Source organism: Pinus tabuliformis, chromosome J (genome assembly GCF_031772625.1).
Source record: "Pinus tabuliformis cultivar Carrire ecotype Pingquan chromosome J, CPIR1, whole genome shotgun sequence".
Taxonomy (NCBI): Eukaryota; Viridiplantae; Streptophyta; class Pinopsida; order Pinales; family Pinaceae; genus Pinus; species Pinus tabuliformis.
The window spans coordinates 111,873,321-111,892,649 of NC_142295.1; the positions used below are offsets into that span (position 1 = coordinate 111,873,321).

Below are 19,329 nucleotides of genomic sequence, written 5' to 3' on the forward strand. Positions count from 1 at the left end.
CAATTCGATGGGTGAATGAATACCATGGGTGGATGTCACAATACCACGGGCCAATTCCATGGGTGAATGAATGCCATGGGTGGATGTCACAATACCATGGGCAAATACCATGGGTGAATGAAAACCATGGGTGGATGTCACTTACAATACCATGGGTGGATAAATACCATGGGTGGATACCACTTACAATAACATGGGTAAATTCCATGGGTGGATGAATAACATGGGTGGATGAATACCATGGGTTGATGCCATTGTCCATTTGGATCATGCCATTTGCCAACCTAACAATGTCAACAAAATATTAAACTAAAACTATGTTTTTTATAATTGTTATATTCACATAAAATGCTTAAGTTAAAATTATTTTTATTTATAAATATTACATCAAAATAAACAAATTATTTCTTCATTCTCCATCATAAAGGAAAATGGAAAAGCCTTTAGTCAAATAAGGTAATAGAAAATACGAGGGATGGTCATTCACAAGTGCTTCCCATCTGCATTGTACATAACAATAATCAATATAATTATTAATTTTAACTTTTTTTATAACAATAATTAATATATCTATGTTCTTAGTTAAATTGTTATAAAGCATCGCTAATTCACAAAATATTCTTTTTTCTCGAGTCAAAAAAACTGTCATTTTTATTAATGAAAATAAAATTATATTTTATAGATGCACAATGTGTGTTGCACATCAGTGCCAATAAAATACCTTTTCAAATATCAAATATAGGGCACATAGGCCCACACGAAAAACTCCAAGAAATTCAATGGATGACCAGTAGACCTACAAAATATTGAGCCCAAAGCTCCAATAATAGTCCTCCAACAACCAAAGAAACACCGAAAACCAAAACCAAGAGAAGAGTCCCCCCAAAAAGCAAAAGCAAGAGACATAGGCCCATATCCAAAAACTCTAAGGGTTATATACATTCAAGGGACAAAACCTTGAGAAGAAACAGATGAAAGTCCAAGAAACATCGAGAAAGTGGTAACAAGAACAATCAAAACCCAAAGCCAAGTAAAAACAACCATCTCACAACCACAGAAAATACAAGAGGATGAAAAGGCAGTGGCAACGGAGGAAATTGACGACATAAAATTGTTGAGCAACCATGGTAAGATCAAGCAAACCCCAGTAGTGGAGAGGATGGAAAGAATAGTAACAGGTGACAACGACAAGATACCCAAGGCGTTCGGAGTCCATGAGTCCACAGAGAAAACATATCCATAGAGCAAGCATAGACGATCATGGCAAGCTGGATTGGAAACCAAAACCATAACTGACAGTGGCAACCGAAAATGCATGGAGAATGCTACGTAGAGAACACCTACAACCAAAATCAATGGATGAAATGACATATGGAGAAGAACCATGGCCACAAGTGATTCGAATTGAATCATTATATTGTTTTTCATCCATCTTGATTCATTTGGAGTGGAAAAAGTGGAGGAATCAGCTCACCGGACAATTTTTATTGGCGAGATGTAGTTTGGCGAAACGGGGTCTGAAACCTTCCGGGAGCATTTTGGGGCATCAAATCATGCTTTTTGGGGCTAAAAATTTTTAGTCCTGAGTTCAACACCTTTCAATGCTATTATGCACATAGAGAGATTTCAAATGACATGAGAATCGCATCAATTGGAGTCCGTATCCAAAAATTATGCCACTCAGAAGTTGACCTTCCTGTTTTCACACCTATAGTTTGGGAGGATGCCGCGTCGGCCCCCATTATTGATGGAAAAGGGTCTAGCCATGTGTTTGTGATATAAAAGACTCTAGAAGATTCTATTTTGTAACTTTAGTTAAGAGTTGATGTAGTCAAACTTAATCACTAGTAAGTTATCAGGCTGTGTTATAACCATACCACTAGGAGGAAGAGGCATTCCATTCTTTCGAGAAAATTTTGTTCCATAGTTAGGCAAAGATAGCTAAGAGAGATAGGACGTAGAGCGAGCAGAGAGGATTTGTGCACTGTGGTAACCCATAGGCCACATACATTACTTTTTTGTATCTGCAACCATATTTCTAGACAGGGAAGGAGAGAGAAGCGACCTCACCTTCTAGCTGGGTTTTCTCTTGAAAGGGTTTCCCAGAGAGCATATCTTGTGTATTATGTGTGTGTGAGCTTATTTTTTCATTCTCTAATTTTCTTCTTGATTTACTTTTACCTTCATGCACTAATTATAGTTAATTTACAGATCTAGAAATTAAATAAAACTGTAATAGGGTAGAATCTCATATTTTTAATATAATATTGTTAGATCTGTTGTGACAAACTGTCCAGTGGAATATCCACAGTAGTTTACGAATCATTTGGTATCAGAGTGGGTTTATTTGGGTATTTTGTGTATATTGTAGGGATCTAGATCGGTGAGGCCGAAAATTGTAAAATCCTAATCATAGGCAACAAATCTGTAAACAAACCTTGTGATCCTGTAGAGGTGAGGTTTTCGTAGCTCGAAGAACAAGTCATGGATATAAACCACAATGTCAACCTCCTCATCATAGCCCTAAGCAATAATCTGGGGATATTTGGAGAATAAGGGGGTTTGAATGTAAAGGACAAATTAGAAGGGGGATCGGGAGATCGGGAAGAGGCAGATAACTAGCTGAAGAAAGAACCCGGAAAAGATCAACCTAGTTCGAGTGTCGTGAACCAATCCTTGTTTAAAGTGGAAGAAAAAGTCGATATCAAGACATACCATGGTGATATTGATGCTTAGAAGTTGAACCATTGGTTGTAGCAACTGGAAGTTTATTTCAATGTCCATGAGATCAAGGAAGGGTAGAAGATCTCATTCGCACGACTGAAATTGGAGGGCCATGTACTTACTTGGTGGGAGAGCCGTACAGAAACCCTGAGGTTGGAGGGAGAAGCTCCATTGACTAAGTGGGAGGATTTCAAAACCCTTATTAAGTCACAATTTTATCCCATTGGTTACATGGAATACCAATGGATCTGGTGGCATTACTTCAGGCAAAATCTGGGGCAAAGCGTGTAGGAGTACAACACAGAATTTAGAAGGATGGCTATAATGTTGGGTATCTCTCCATAGAACCCAGATGTACTCCTCAAGTATGTTGGGGGTTTTCACCGCCATCTGTGTGAGAAAGTGTTGTTGTTTAAGCCCAAAATGGTGGACGAGGCTTGTGTACAGGCACAGTACCTAGAGAACATAGGGCTGAAAGGAGCACAATCAAGTGGATTGAAGAAAAAGGAGAAACAAGATGCTTCCAAGGATGGGAAGAAGACACAAAAAGGGGGAAAATATAAAAATATGGCAACACAACACATTAGTGCAAAGATCCTAGCAACCACTGCAATCACTACAACATTGATGGCCATACAGAAGAGAAGTGTTGGAAGCTACATTAAGAGATAAACCCGAAGAAAAAGAAGAAATATAATAATAAGAATAATCTCATGGCCATTGATTCGAGCAACCAAGTTGAAAGAATCTCAAACGTGAATGAGAAGATCATCTGTACATCAGTGCAGAAGGAGGTGAATCTGAGTAGCCTTCAGCAACAGAAAGAGAAAGAAATGATCAAACTCTTCCATGTAAAGATATGGGTCAAGAAGATGAGGATTGATGCTTTGTTTGACTCAAGATCGCAGACAAATCTCATTGCAGTAGATCTAGTCAAGAAGTTTGGGCTAGAAGTTCGTGATCACTCAAACCCATATCCACTGGGATGGGTTCATAAGGATGCATAGATGAAGGTAAAAGAATAGTGTAAAATTAGATTTTCTATTCTAAGTGCTTATTTTATTGATGAAGTAGATCTGGATGTAGTTCCCCTTGATGTATTGGAGTCGTGTTTGGGAGTCCATACATGTACATGTGTGATGCAATATTCATAAGGAGAGCTAACCAGTATCGGGTCATCAAGGATGGAAAATCATTTCACTGGTAAGTTCCAACCAAGCCAAGAAATTGATCAATTCCAGCAAGAAGTATGTTTTATTGTTTGTAAGAGAAAATCAGTCTGTAGAGGAGTTAGTAAGAGGCAAGGCATCCCTAGAGGGGTGTGCTGAGAAACAAAAATAATAATTGGAGGATTTGTTATAGGCATACAAGGACACGTTCCAAGAGCCTAAAGGGATACCCCCTAAGAGAGAAGTGGAGCACAAGATCCAACTATTGTTAAACTCTCCATTGCCAAATATTGGGCTATACAGACAATTTGTTATAAAGAAAGTGAGGTAAAGAAATAGTTGCAACAACTGTTGGAACAGGGTATCATTCGACCAAGTACATCACCATGTGGGTTACCCATCATCATTGTGCCAAACAAGGATGGGACTTGGAAGATGTGTATATATTAGAGGGCGTTGAATAAAATCACGCTCAAGAATAGATATCCCCTGCCTAGGATAGTCGATCTGTTAGATCAATTGCATCAAGAAAAGTATTTCATCAAGCTAGACTTGAAGTCTGGATATCACCAAGTTCGAGTTAAAGAATAAGATACATGGAAGACCACCTTCAAAACCAGGCAAGTTTTGTATGAGTGGTTAGTTATGCCATTTGGCCTATGTAATGCACCAAGTACATTTATGAGATTAATGAATGATGTACTGTGCCTTTTTATAGATTCATTTGTTATTGTCTATTTGGATGATATATTGGTATATAGTTCTACCCGAGAGGATCATATTTCACATTTGATGTAGAATCTAGAAACATTGAAGAAGCACCAGCTGCTAAAAAATCCCAAGAAGTGTGATTTTGTGCGACAATCCTTGGTGTATTTGGGATATGTGATTAGTGGAGGATAATTGAAGATAGATCCTTCCAAGATGGAGGCTATAATGAAATGGCTAGTGCCTACTAATGCTACTAAGGTGAGGAGCTTCATTGGAGCAGCAGAGTACCTGTCAATTCATAGCCTCATTTTTTACGGTAGCAGCACCGCTCCATGCCAGAACAACAAGTGTAAAGAGTTTTCAGTGGGGAAAAGGGTAGCATAATGCTTTCGTGATTTAAAAAAGAAGATCAGTGAAGCACCAGTTCTGGAATTACCAAACTTGCAACAACCCTTTGAAGTGGAGACAAATGCGAGTGGGTAGGTTATGGGAGTTGTCTTGATGGAAGGAGGATGAACCATTTCCTACCATTCTCAAGTATTTCGTGGGGAAGTTCTTAACTACCCTACCTATGATAAGGAGCTCTATGCCATTGCAAGTCGTGAAGAAGTGGAAGCACTATCTGATGGGAAAGGAGACAATAATATACACAGATCACTAGACGTTACAGTACCTACAGGCCCAGAATAAGCTACAACAGGCTACGCATTACAAGTGGATGGGGTTTTTACAACAATTTCATTTGGTGATAAAGTATAAGAAGGGTAGCACAAACAAGTTGGCTGATATGCTTTCAAGGCCACCCACATCAAAGATTACAACTTTGGGAACTCTTATGCACATGGAGCTATTCGCCCATGATGCCTACAGAGAGGCATATTCAGAAGATAAGACTTCAAGGAGGTGTATCAACAATTGCAGAGTCTAGTCATGTGCACGATGGCAAAAACGCCATTGACTACCATCTCCAGGATGGGATACTCTACAGGTTGGATAAGCTATGTGTTCCTAAAGGTGAGAATTTGCAGCTGATTAGAGAGGCTCACACCTCCAAGGTTACAGGGAACTTTGGTGTAGGGAAGACCATGGCTAACTTGTAGAAGTATGTGTTTTGGCCCAAGATGCAAGAACAAGTAGCTGGGTTCATAAGAGGATGCATGCTTTGTTGTACCAGCAAGCCTAGCAACATGAAACAAGGTCTATATCATCCCTTACCTGTACCTACTCATCCTTGCGAAAGCATTTCCATGGACTTTGTGGGATGTTTACCGAAAAAAAGGAAGGGACATGACTACCTGTTCATGGTAGTTGACAAGTTTAGCAAGATGTGTGTTTTGATGCCATGTAAAAAGACCATCATTGGACAAGAAGCAACAAACTTGTTCTTTGGATAGGTTTGGGTACACTTTGGGATACCAAGGAGCATCATTTGAGACAATGATACAAGATTTCTGAGTGCATTCTGGACTACATTGTGGGCGAATATGGACACGAAGTTGAAGAGATCTACAACATTCCATCCATAGACAGATGGACAGACAAACGTAGTCAACAGGAGTTTGGTGTAGCTTTTGAGGGGTTACAACTAGGAGCATTCAAAGACTTGGGATGAAACTTTGGTATCTACACAACATTCTTATAACAAAGTGGTCCACACTTCTATAAGAAAGTCCTCATTTGAAACTTTTTTTGGATATTTTCCACTTTCAAATTTGGATATTGCATATGGGCAGCAAGGAGGAGTGAAGGAAGACATTACAGGAGATGCTTTGAGTGCTAAAAAATTTATAGAGAAGGTTAGTTAGATCCATCTACAGGTACAAGAAACACTGCAGAAGTCACAGGTGAAGTATAAGGCCAGGCATGATCAACACATAATAGAGAAATCATTCAAGGTGGGAGACAAAGTATGACTACATTTGAACAAGGAGAGATTGTAGGGACTTGGTAAGAAAATCAAGGATCTAAGGTATGATTCCTTTGAGATATTGGAAAAGGTGGGTGATAATGCCTATTGACTTAGTTTACCACCATATATGCACATTTACTATGTTGTAAATGTAGAGAATTTGAAACTCTATGAGCCTCCCATGCTAGATCAGGAAGAGGAACATGTCCTACCTTCTGTGGAGGATTCAAATCCAGATGCTCAGGAAAATTTGACAAAAGATATAGTTTTTCAGAAGATGCCTAGAACTACAAGACAAGGGTAAAACGACCTTTGGCAAACTGGGTTGAAGGGACAACTTCCAGGAAAATCTAAATGGTACACAAGAGAGAAAGTGGAGGAAAAAAAATCTTCACCTCATTTAGTAAAATATTTTGGGGATAGAAATCCTCCTATAATGGGGAGGTGTGATCCAAATTGGATCATTATATTATTTTTCATCCATATCAATGCATTTGGAGTGGAAAAACTGGAGGAAGCAACTCACAGGACTGTTTTTACTAGCGAGACCCAGATTGGTGAAACGGGGTCTAAAACCTTCTAGGAGCGTTTTGAGGCATCAAATGACATTTTTTGGGGGTAAAAAATTTCCATTAATGTGTGGAACATTTTCATGTTATTCTATACATAGAGATATTTCTAACAACGCAAGAATCATGTCAATCATAGTCCATATGCAAAAGTTGCACCCACTCAGAAGTTGACCTTCCTTTTTTCACACCTATAGTTTGGGAGGATGCCACATCAACCTCCATTATTCATGGAAAAGGGGCTAACCATGTGTTTGTGGTGTAAAATAATCCAAAGAGTCTATTTTGTAACTCTAGTTAAGAGTTGATGTAGTCAAACTTAACCACTAGTAGGCTATCAAGCTGTGTTAAAACTGGACCACTGGGAGGAAGAGACATTCCATTCTTTCGAGAGAATTTTGTTACATAGTTGAGAAAATATAGCCATGAGAGATAGGAGGTAGAGCACACATAGAGGATATGTGGATTGTAGTAGCCCACGGGCCATAGAAATTACTTCTTTGTATCTGTAGCCATATTTTAAGATAGAGAAAGAGAGCAAAGCAACCTCACCTTCCAGCTTGGTTTTCTCTCGAAGGGTTTCCCAAAGAGTATATCTTGTGTATTATGTGTGTGTGAGCTTATTTTTTTGTTCTCTACTTTTCTGCTTGATTTACTTTTACATGGATGCACTAATTACAATTAATTTTACAGATCAGGAAATTAAATAAAATTGTAAAGTGTAGAATCTCATATTTTTAATATAATATTATCAGATCTATTGTGAAGAACTGTCCAGTGGAATATCCAAGACAGTTTATGGATCAAAAAGGAAAGGAGGCATGAACCAGGGGGCTAGGGTAGCTAGGGTTTTTGGCTTCCCTACCACCTGCTCCTTCAATTCCCATCTCTTGTTGTTGATCCGAATGGAAAATGGCATCATTAACCCATGGTATTTATCCACCCATGGTATTGTAAGTGACATCCATCAATGGAATTCATTCACCCATGGTCTTTTCCCATGGTATTGTGACATCCACCCATGGTATTCATTCACCCATGGAATTGACCCATGGTATTGTGATATCCACCCATGGAATTGACCTATAGTATTGTGACATCCACCCATGGTATTCATTCACCCATGGAATTGACCCATGGTATTGTAACTGAAAAATACTATAAGTAACAAGTCACATTTTTTAAAAGAACAGATTGTCCACCACAAGGTAGCTTTTACAGTTATTCTCCATTTTAATAAAATAATTCTTTGTGGTTTTGTTTATTAGGCATTCTCCTCTTTTTATTCTAGCAATTTCAATTTTTCAGATCTTGGGGGCCTCCCCCAAGATCTGAATCAGTGGTATCAGAGCAAGTTATGATTCCATGGGAATGAGGGTTTCATGCATATTTCAGTTTCAAACTTTTGCAGAAATATTCAACAAACTTTAGGCATGCGCTGCGACCTCCACATAGCACTTTCTTGGGCCAAGCAGGAAGAATTTTTCTTTTTCATTTTTTTGCAGGAATATTTTTTTGGGCGGCGAGTTTGCAGATCAAATCTGAAACATTTGGTGCAATATTTACAAAAAATATAACATATCTGGATTCCTTGCGAAAAAATACCAAAATTCAAAAAACAAATCGGCCGAATCGGAGTCTGGATGAGGGGGATATCGTTGATTTAAAATCAACAATGTTGTAGATTTTTTTTATTTTTATTTATTTTTATTTTATTTTTATTTTTTTATTTTATTTATTTTTTTAATGACAACTAGTGGACGATGGCTCTCATATCATTTTTTGAATTTTTTGTGCAGAATTTCAGAAAAAAATGATTATAGATCTGAACTCCTCTTGAAAAATCACTCAATTTAAAAAAAAAGGGTTGAATCAGAGTTTGGATGTGGGAGATATTGGTGATTTAAAATCAGCGATTTTTTCAGAACTTTTGTGACGGTGGAAAAATTGCAACGCAAATCTGAGATTCTAAAGTATCTAGATAAGGATTTCCAACATATGGGAAGATGAAAAATGGTCATTCTGCTTCCAAAAACAGGTTATAATAAATATTATGAGTTATATTGACCGAGTTATGCCCATTTTAATTCTGGAGCAACATTTGGAGCGGGTTCTCGTTGGAGATGTGCCCTCCCACCCCACTTTAGTAGGCACCTGCTTCACATTCATTAGTTTCAACATAGCAACATTCATCTTGGGTTATTTGGAAACATGCCCTCCCACCCCAAGCTATGTAGGCACCTACTACTTCATCAACAACCAACATCATAGTTATGGGTCAACCGCACAAAATTCTTGTCATCGAAGTCCATTTGCTAGGCTGCACACTATTAGTATCACAGTTGGTCACAAGCATTACATGGTATCTCTATCATCAGATATTCATTTTTCATGGTTATGGGTCATCCACAAACCCACACTTCATCGAAGTCTATTTTCTAGGCCGCACACTATCAGTATCATAGTTGGTCACAAGCATTATAGGGTATTTCTATCCTCGGATCTTCGTTCATCATGGTTATAGGCCGTCCACAAACCCACACTTCATCGAAGTCCATTTGCTAGGCTGCACACTGTCAGTATCATAGTTGGTCACAAGCATTACAAGGTATCTCTATCCTCGAATCTTCATTCATCATGGTTATGGGTTAACCACATAAAACCCTTCTCTTCAATGGCTCTTCATATTCAACAAAGGCTTCGTAGGAGGGAACTTCACGCAATGGGGACCATTGCTTCTTAAGGTGGGAGGAATGATCCAAATGGAAAATGGCATCAACCCATGGTATTCATCCACCCGTGGAATTTACTCATGGTATTGTAAGTGGCATCCACCCATGGTATTTATCCACCCATGGTATTGTAAGTGACATCCACCCATGGTATTCATTCACTCATGGAATCGACCCATGGTATTGACCCTTGTCCACCATAAGGTAGCTTTTATAGTTATTCTCTATTTTAATAAAAAATTTCTTTGTGGTTTTGTTTATTGGGCATTCTCCTCTTTTTATTCTGGCAATTTCAATTTTTCAGATCTTAGGGGCATGCCCCCAAGATCTGGATTAGTTGGACCCATAGGAATCAAATATCTTAAGATGCCATTTATGAAAATATTCTTAATATTAATGACCTAAAATTTTAACTATTATAAAATATCTGGAAAGAGGAAAAATAAACCTGAATCTTGTGATAAAGATGTGAAGGAAAAGTTCCAAATCATGTCTACCCAAATGGGACCCTTGACAAAGCCTAGCTCTGCCTCCAAAAAGTGAAAACAAGTGATCATTCCATCCATCCTGAAAATTTATGGATAAGTTTAGTTATGCAAATATTTTACTGTATACACTTTAAATTTAGAGTTCATCATTAATATGAACCTACTTGGTCCAAGCATCATCTTCATGGATTAAATGTAAGAGCTTCATTGCAGAAATTTTCATCTGTATGGGTTTCAATAAAAAAGGAAAAGACACCAATATTTTTGGAATGATACAATCTATAAAAATGATTGCTCAAAATTATCAACAATTTTATAGACATAATTAAGTAAAATATTTAGAAAAAGTATGTAACTATCAATAAACGTATGAAATATACATTAAACAATACCTTTCACTTTAGTATCTTCTTTAGTTTCTCCAAATACCATAGGGCCAAAGTTACCTAGTCTAAGTGTTTCATTTATAACAGACAAAGAATGAAATTGAATTCACATCCTTTATATCAGTATTCTATAGTTTCAATTATAAAATATATATGGTTTTTTTTTTTAAGTTATAAAAAAAAATTCCATTCACTTTAACATGTTTAATAAATCTCTAGACACTCTTTTTAATAATGTCTTTATTAATATGAAATTGAGATGGAAAAAAGGATAATAATTTACATACACATCGAGTGAATTTCATTGATTTATAATCATCTCACTAGAGTTTCTTATGACCACTCTTGATTTTAATTATAGCATCATATTCTTCCTATCATTACCAACATAAAATATTTCATTATATAACTTTATAAATCAAAACTTTTTATAAGCATACAATTCTGAAAATGAAAATATTATAAGAATTTTCATTTGTTGCAATCCTCCAAGATAATAAATAAGAAATCTGATAACAAATAAATTCTATGCATACTTACTTTCATTTGATTCAATTCTTTGGGACATGTAGCGAGAAACTCGATAGAAAATTTTATGGCTCTAGAAGAAGTCTCATATCCAACCAAGAGCAAGAATAAAATAAAATCACAAATAATTTCATCAGAAATAAAACCTTTTTCCACATCAATTTTTTTTATTTTTTTTCACATAGAAAAATCATATACTTGCTATTCATAATAGAATCAAAGTATATATTAACAAGTCATTGTTCAAAGTAATCCTTGGTAAAAAACTTGACCAATGACAAAATGAGCATCGAGCATACAAAAGTATTCTATCAGTGTGCTAAATTATTGACACAATTGTCTAAAAAAATAGAACTAGAATAATAGGAACTCCTTGGAAGTAATCAAAGACTCCATAAGAAGCTCCTTTATGCTCAAGACACCCAAATCCAAATGCACAACTTCCTTAGAACATGAATCTGCAAGTGTATTATGACATCTATGAATATGTGAAATCCTAAGCCCCAAAAACTCTCTTGAAGGGATTTGATTTTATATTGCCAAGAATGAAGAAGAATGTTAGGATATTCCGACACATAGGAAATAGTTAAGTATAACTTGGTCTAGTATAGAGTTAGGTAAAGTGTGTTTCTTTACTATGTACATTTTGTAACTTACAATCTGACGGTCACGATATGTAGTGATCCGACGGTTCATTCTCTCCTCGGTATTACCAACACTTGATCCATCGCTTAACACCCGATTGGTCCATGATCTCTATTTAAAGAGCATGGAGGGTCATTTGTAGGTTAACTGTGCATGAGAGAAGCTTATGTAAATTTTCATTCTTTTATCAATAAATTGCCTGAAGTGGCCGCGTTGGCTTAGGCCGTGGACTGTTTCCCTCTTTGAGGTTTTTAACCACATCAAAAGTACTGGTGTATTGATCTGCGATCTGTTTGTGAGCGGTGTCCTTTGGTGTTCTGTCTAAGGAACTTACCCTGTAAATTCCTACATGGTATCAGAGCTATTTGAGGGCCGCGTCCGTTGGTGATCCAAATCTGAATCCGGTAGAACTGCATCCGACTACCGTTTCCTAGATCTACTGTTTCTGATTGCTTTCGGGCCAGGAGGACTACTCTATTGTGTTGGGAGCATCTGTTCAAGTGAGGAACCCCTTTCGTTTCACACGAAAAGGTTTCCGGTAGCCCTAGCTGCGTCATTTTTAAGATCTGGAGGTATACAGTGTTTATTTGCAGTTTACAGTTATTTTCTCTCTGTTTATTTCGGTTTTCGGTTTATTTAGCCTTTTTTTATTACCGGATCTATACCTTTCATTTCTGTGTATGCTCTTTGCCCTGCGACTCTGTGCGATCTGGGCAAATCAGAAACAGAAAGGAAGGATTTTTCTCATGCATATGCTCTTTTCTGCTGCGCCTTAGTGTGATCTCAGAAAATCAGAAACATTGAGGAAAATATTTAGTTTCCGGCTAAAGCTAACTTCGAGCCGCAAGGTTCGTTTTTGAAAATATTTAGTTTCCGGCTAAAGCTAACTTCGAGCCGCAAGGTTCATTTTTTTTTGTATGTCCGTGTTGGGTTTTGTGTTTTTTGTTTTGTAGGGAAAAAAGAGCTTTCTCAAAGCAAGCACGCAACCCAAAGCATCAAACCCCCCCCCCCTCTCTCTCTCTCTCTCTCTCTCGGATTTTTCATTTCCACACATTTCTGCACTTCGTCGGTGACTTCATCAAATTTTCTTCAAAAAGCCATAACTTCTTCATCCGGAAGTCGTTTTCAGAACCGTTTTTTTTTTAAATAGGCTAATTTTTCGAGATCTTTCCATTGAAACACTTAGTTTCAGCATCTATAGCTTCAGTTTTTTTTTTAAATGGAAATTCCATGCCAAGTTATTCTTGACAACACTAACTACTTCCAATGGTGGTCCTACATTGTGGATTTACTTAGAAGTAAAGGTCTTTACAGAATAGCCACAGGCCAAGAGACCAAACCGAAAGATGAAGACAAGGCAGCTAAATGGGAAAATAGGCAAGACCAAGCACGTGGGTTGATAGGGATGTCTATTTCTCCACATCTTAGATTCCATATTACAGAACTTAATACTCCTGATGAAGCAATGAAACAGATTACTAAAGTCTTTGGAATTAAAAATGAACTTAAAGCCCATCAACTTGAAAATGAATTTCTTACATTGGACCCCAATAATTTTTCTTGGATTGAAGATTTTTTGTCCAAGTTCAAGACCCTTAGACTTCTCTTTGAAGGTGTTAAGGTTAAGAAAGAAGATAGTAGCCTTATCTACTCCATTCTTACTAAGTTGGGACCAGCCTATTCTATGTTTGTTTCCACCTTCCATTCTACAAGAGAAGCCTTCATTTCTCAAGGACAAGCCTACAAGTCCCCTTCCTTTGATTCCTTTTGTGATTCTTTAATAAGAGAACAAGAAAAACTCTTACACCTTGGTCTTCTTCATCTTGGAAACTCTTCTAAGAAAGCGTTAGCCGCCCAGCAGCAACTAAATTCAAAGAATCCTAAGAAGTCGTATCCTAAAAGGAATGGTCCTAAACCAAACAAGGGTCCTAAGCAATTTCCGCCTCAAAATGAAAAATCATTTCAACAAAATGATAAGACAAATAAAAACAAATGGAAGAAGACTGATACACATTGCAACTTTTGTAATCGAGATGGCCACTTAGAATCCAAATGCTTTAAGAAGATGGAAGCCTTGGAAGCAGCAATGAAGAAGCATAACATCCATTTGGAGCAATCTTCAACTTCAACTTCATCTTCAGGAATGACACTTTCTGCATGTGGTTGTCAAGCATCTCGGTCTGGCTATGCACTAAATGTATCTTCTTCTTCTCATTCTCATGAGTGGCTCATTGATTCTGGAGCTTCTTATCACATGGCCAAAAACAAAGCCATGTTTTCTTCTTTAAATGATTGTAACACCAAAAATATATATGTTGGTGATGATAGATCTCTTAGTGTTGTAGGGACTGGAACTGTTCATCTAGACAATGGTCAGTTTAATGATGTATTATGTGTTCCAACCTTATCTTGCAACCTTCTATCTGTATATTAGATAACCCATTCAGGTGAAGGTAAAATCATTGAATTTTCACCTCACGATGTTGTAATTAAGGACCTAAGAGATCCTAGACAGATTTTAGCTACTGGCATTGCTGATGATTCTACAAGGTTGTATAAGTTTCACAAATTTGGGTCATCAAATCTTCCCTCAGTATTTGTTGCTCATAATGATGAAGTGAGCAAACTTTGGCATGAGCGATTTGGTCACTTAAACTATCGCTCTCTTCAGAATCTATGTAAAGAAAATATGGTGACAAGTCTTCCAATGGTATCTTGCAGAGATGGTGTTTGTTCCGGATGTGTACTCAGAAAACATCATCGGGACAGTTTTGAAAAACGTGCCTCTTGGCACGCCTCAGCCCCTTTACAACTCGTGCATAGTGATTTATGTGGTCCACTTCCAGTTGCTTCATTCTCTGGCTACAATTATCTCTTAACTTTCATTGATGATTTCTCCAGACGCACTTGGGTATACTTCTTAAAACTCAAGAGTGAAGTATTTAACATGTTCTTGGCCTTTAAGACCTTTGTTGAAAAACAATCTGGACATCAAATTCTTAAGCTAAGATCTGATAATGGCGGAGAATATGTTAAAAACACATTCGTCAACTTTTGCACTAAGAATGGAATTCAAATGCAACATACTGTTCCATATACTCCACAACAAAATGGTGTAGCTGAAAGGAAGAATCGCACCTTAAAGGAAATGGCTAATTGTATGCTTCAATCTAAAGGACTTAGTCTTAATTATTGGGCAGAAGCAATTAACTGTGCAAATTACATAATAAATCGCACTCCTACTAAGGTTTTAAAGAATATCACTCCAGAAGAAGCATGGAGCTCAATCAAATCAGATGTAAGTCACTTTCGTGCTTTTGGAAGGAAGCATGGGCCCATATTCCAGATGAGAAACATAAAGCTTTAGAACCTAAGAGTAAAAAATGTATTTTTGTTGGATATTCTGAAGATGTCAAAGGATATAGACTTATTCCACTTAAGTCCAAAAATGTTATCATTAGAAGAGATGAAAAGTTTGCTGAAAATATATCGACCTGTGAGCCTAGTTCGGCGGATGTGCCACCTCTCCCTATCTCTTCTACTTTTGAAATATTTCTTCTTCAGATGATGAAAGCGAGGATGAAAATCCTCCCCCACCTTCTCAGGATCCTCCTTCAGCTCCTCAGCTTCCAAAATGGGTCCGTGCTACTCGGGATGCAACAGGTGATCTTGTCGGTGATCCTACAGATCAGCGATGTACACGTTCTCAGTTCGAGAGAGCCTCTTCTTTACTGGCTCAAGCTTCAGTGAATTATGATCCTGAAACCTTTGTAGAAGCTTCAGGCCATCCAGATTGGGAAGCAGCTATGAATGAAGAATATCATTCATTATTGGCAAATGATACATGGGATGTTGTTCCTCTACCAAAGGGACGAAAACTTGTTAGATGCAAATGGGTTTATAGAACCAAGTATGGACCAGATGGGAAAGTTGATAAACATAAAGCTCGTCTTGTTGCTAAGGGTTTTTCACAAGTTGAAGGCATTGACTATACTGAAACCTTCTCCCCTGTTGCCAAAATGAACTCTATCCGCCTTGTTCTTTCCCTTGCTGCCTCTTTCAAATGGGAAGTCCATCAGATGGATGTTAAATCCGCCTTCTTGCATGGGGACTTGCATGAAGAAATCTATATGGAACAACCTATTGGCTTTATACAAACAGACTCCAGCCTTGTATGTCGGCTTAAGAAATCCCTTTATGGTCTCAAGAAAGCTCCTCGAGCTTGGTATGCCAAAATGGATAACTTTATTTTAGAAAATGGCTTTTCTAGGTGTCATTCTGACAATACTGTCTACACCAAGAAAGTGGGCAAGTCTCTTATCATTCTTGTTCTTTATGTTGATGATCTTATCCTGACTAGAGTGCTCCCAAACTTATAAACCATGTGAAGTCTAGCCTTAAAAGGAAGTTTGAAATGACAGACTTAGGACACTTACATTATTTTCTTGGTCTTCAAGTCTTGCAATCCAAGGAAGGTATTTCCCTTTCCCAATCCAAGTATGCCTATGATATTCTATGCCATTTTCACATGGAAGACTGTAAGCCAGCCCCTTCTCCCTTTCAGTCTGGAGTCAAACTTTCAGTCACTTGTACTTCTCCTGAAGTTGATGCTACCTTATACCGTCAACTTGTAGGAAAACTTTTGTATCTAACCCATACTCGTCCTGACCTTTCCTTTGCTGTTGGCCTTGTTGCTTGGTTTATGCAAAACCCACGTGAAAGTCATTGGAAAGCAGCTAAAAGAATACTTCGTTATGTTCGATGAACAATTCAGTTTGGGATTCATTACAGTGCCGAAGCATCTCCTCTATTGGTTGGTTTCACTGATTCCGATTGGGCTGGTGACCCTGATGAGCGGAAGTCTACTGCAGGTTATGTGTTCACTCTTGGTTCAGGACCTATTACATGGGCTTGCAAAAAACAAGGTGCCATTTCTCTTTCTTCAATAGAAGCAGCGTATCGTGGTGCCGTAGAAGCTAGTAAGGAAGCCTTGTGGCTTCATCAGATCCTGTCAGAGTTTGGCTTTCAGCAGCAGCATCCAACTACACTTTGGTGTGATAATCAAAGTGCCATTCAACTATGCAAAGATCCAGTCCAACACCAGCGCAGCAAACACATTGAACTGCACATGCACTTCATCAGAAAGCTCATCCACGACCATGTTCTTGAAGTGCAATATTGTTCAACAGATGATCAAGTTGCAGACATCTTTACAAAGGCTCTCACAGAGGTGAAGTTCACTAAACTTCGATTTATGGTTGGAGTTCAGGAAGTTGTCACTAAGGGGGGATAGGCTCTAGTGCCTCCTTCCTTCTCCTATTGTGTCATATTTGTAAATCCTTCAATCCTATCCCAAGTTGTTCTTAAGGGGGGATGTTAGGATATTCCGACACATAGGAAATAGTTAAGTATAACTTGGTCTAGTATAGAGTTAGGTAAAGTGTATTTCTTTACTATGTACATTTTGCAACTTACAATTCGACGGTCACGATATGTAGTGATCTGATGGTTCATTCTCTCCTCGGTATTACCGACACTTGATCCATGGCTTAACACCTGATTGGTCCATGATCTCTATTTAAAGAGCATGGAGGGTCATTTGTAGGTTAACCATGCATGAGAGAAGCTTATGTAAATTTTCATTCTTTTATCAATAAATTGCGTGAAGTGGCCGCGTTGGCTCAGGCCGTGCACTGTTTCCCTCTTTGAGGGTTTTAATGTTGTAGGGAAAAGTATCTAATACGGAATGACCCTATCCCACTCTAAGGGTGATAGTACCTCAGCAACAACCGAAGCAAAGCTATCTAAGATTTCTTCTTTATGAAAGTAAAACAGGGGAGAAAGGGATCCACTAACCGATGTCTTTCGCTAATGATTGATCCAATCTTCTCTCCTTGCTACTTGCTCCCAGCTCCTTGCTCTTTCACTGGCCCAGCTACAAAAGATCCTGCAAAAAGGCAAGAGAGGGAAACTACAAGAAGCATACATTCATAATTGATTCAAGGATTAGAATAAATCAAATACACAAGTATAACAATACACCATTGAGACACATGCATATAGAAGAACCTCAAATGCTTTATTAATGGAAGAAGTAAAGTTCAAGGAGTGTTACGACCATAAGAGGCCCAATCCAGCAACACCTCCCAGCAGAAAGAAATCTCCTCTTCACCTCCTTCAAAGCAATCACCCAATAGCTCTAAACTCAAACCAACAGCACTTCCTTACATTCACAAAATTCCAGCCTCCCTAGACCTCATGAGAGAGCTCTATATATAGGAGTTTTGGAGAAAGGATGAGTCAGCTTGAGAGCTGACTAGTGTCCTCTCCCACTTTAGTTATACTTCAGTTCTTGAGTCCACTTGGAGATCCTTGCTTCCACTTGGAGTTTAAGAACCTCTTTCTCATCACTAGGTGAATTCCCTGATCCAAGTGTCATTTTGGAAGCTTCCTGGGCATTGACACCTTGAGGAATGACTGTGCCACTTGTCCAATCTCGCTCAGCGCAGGTAGCCTTTGTTGGATTTGACATTCAACGCAGGTACAGAGAGGGGCAGTTGACATTCAGCGCAGATGCTGTTGGCATTATGATTCAAGTGTTGTCCTTGATGGCAACTCACTCAGAAGGTTGGTACAGGTGCTCAGAGACTGGTACAGGTGATGACAACTTAACTAGAAGACAGATCTCAGTACAGCAGGACAAGAAAGAGATATACGCAGGTTCATCAAGGAGAATCAGCGTGTACACGCAGGTTGGCTTCAGCAAAAGCGCGTGTATGTGGAAACGTACCTTTGGTCCATGGCGGTTAGTCCTTGGAAGTTGTGCCTATGGTTTCGGACCATTGTGTCTCGACGGGCGTGTCGATCCCTAGTATTGAAGTTGATGGTATTGTGTTTCTATGGTTTTGGCTCTTGGTATTGAACAAGGCCTAAAGCTATATAAGGAGAAGATCACTAGGCAAAGGAGCATGGATTGAGTGTGGCTGACGCAGTGAGAGGATCTGGTATTGTTGGTTATCTGTTCGGGACGCTTGGTAAGGGTCGGATCTGACAGCAAAGGCAGAAGTAATCATTTCTAGATCTGCACGCGGGTTGCCTTTGGAGAAAGCGCGTATACACGCGGTTTTGGTACAGTGAAGTAGCGTATGCATGATAAGGGTTGATATTTCAGGTTGTTGCTGATTCTGGTGGTTGTTGCAGAGTTCTAGATTCTGGTTTGGGTTCTGTGTTCTTGATGACAGGGTTTCAGTGATTCGGTATTGGGTTGTTTAATGAATTATGATGCAAGTATAAGTTGATGATTGTATTGCGGTAATGTTTGCTTTGTACTCTTGGATCCAGTCTGAAAATTGATGAAACGTGGTCCCTGAAGGTTGTAGGGTCAGCACCTACGTACTAGTAAATGGATCAGCTAGTACAAGAGCTGAGGGGGTTGTAGCTCCCTTCCAAAAGTAGTTGGAAAACGAAA

General features: G+C 38.4%; 1 pseudogene; it reads right to left on the bottom strand.

The window, feature by feature from the left end:
• Positions 1–409: 409 nt before the first annotated feature.
• LOC149225790 (abietadienol/abietadienal oxidase-like) overlaps positions 410–19,329 on the bottom strand; it is a 39,092-nt pseudogene continuing 20,172 nt past the window's right edge.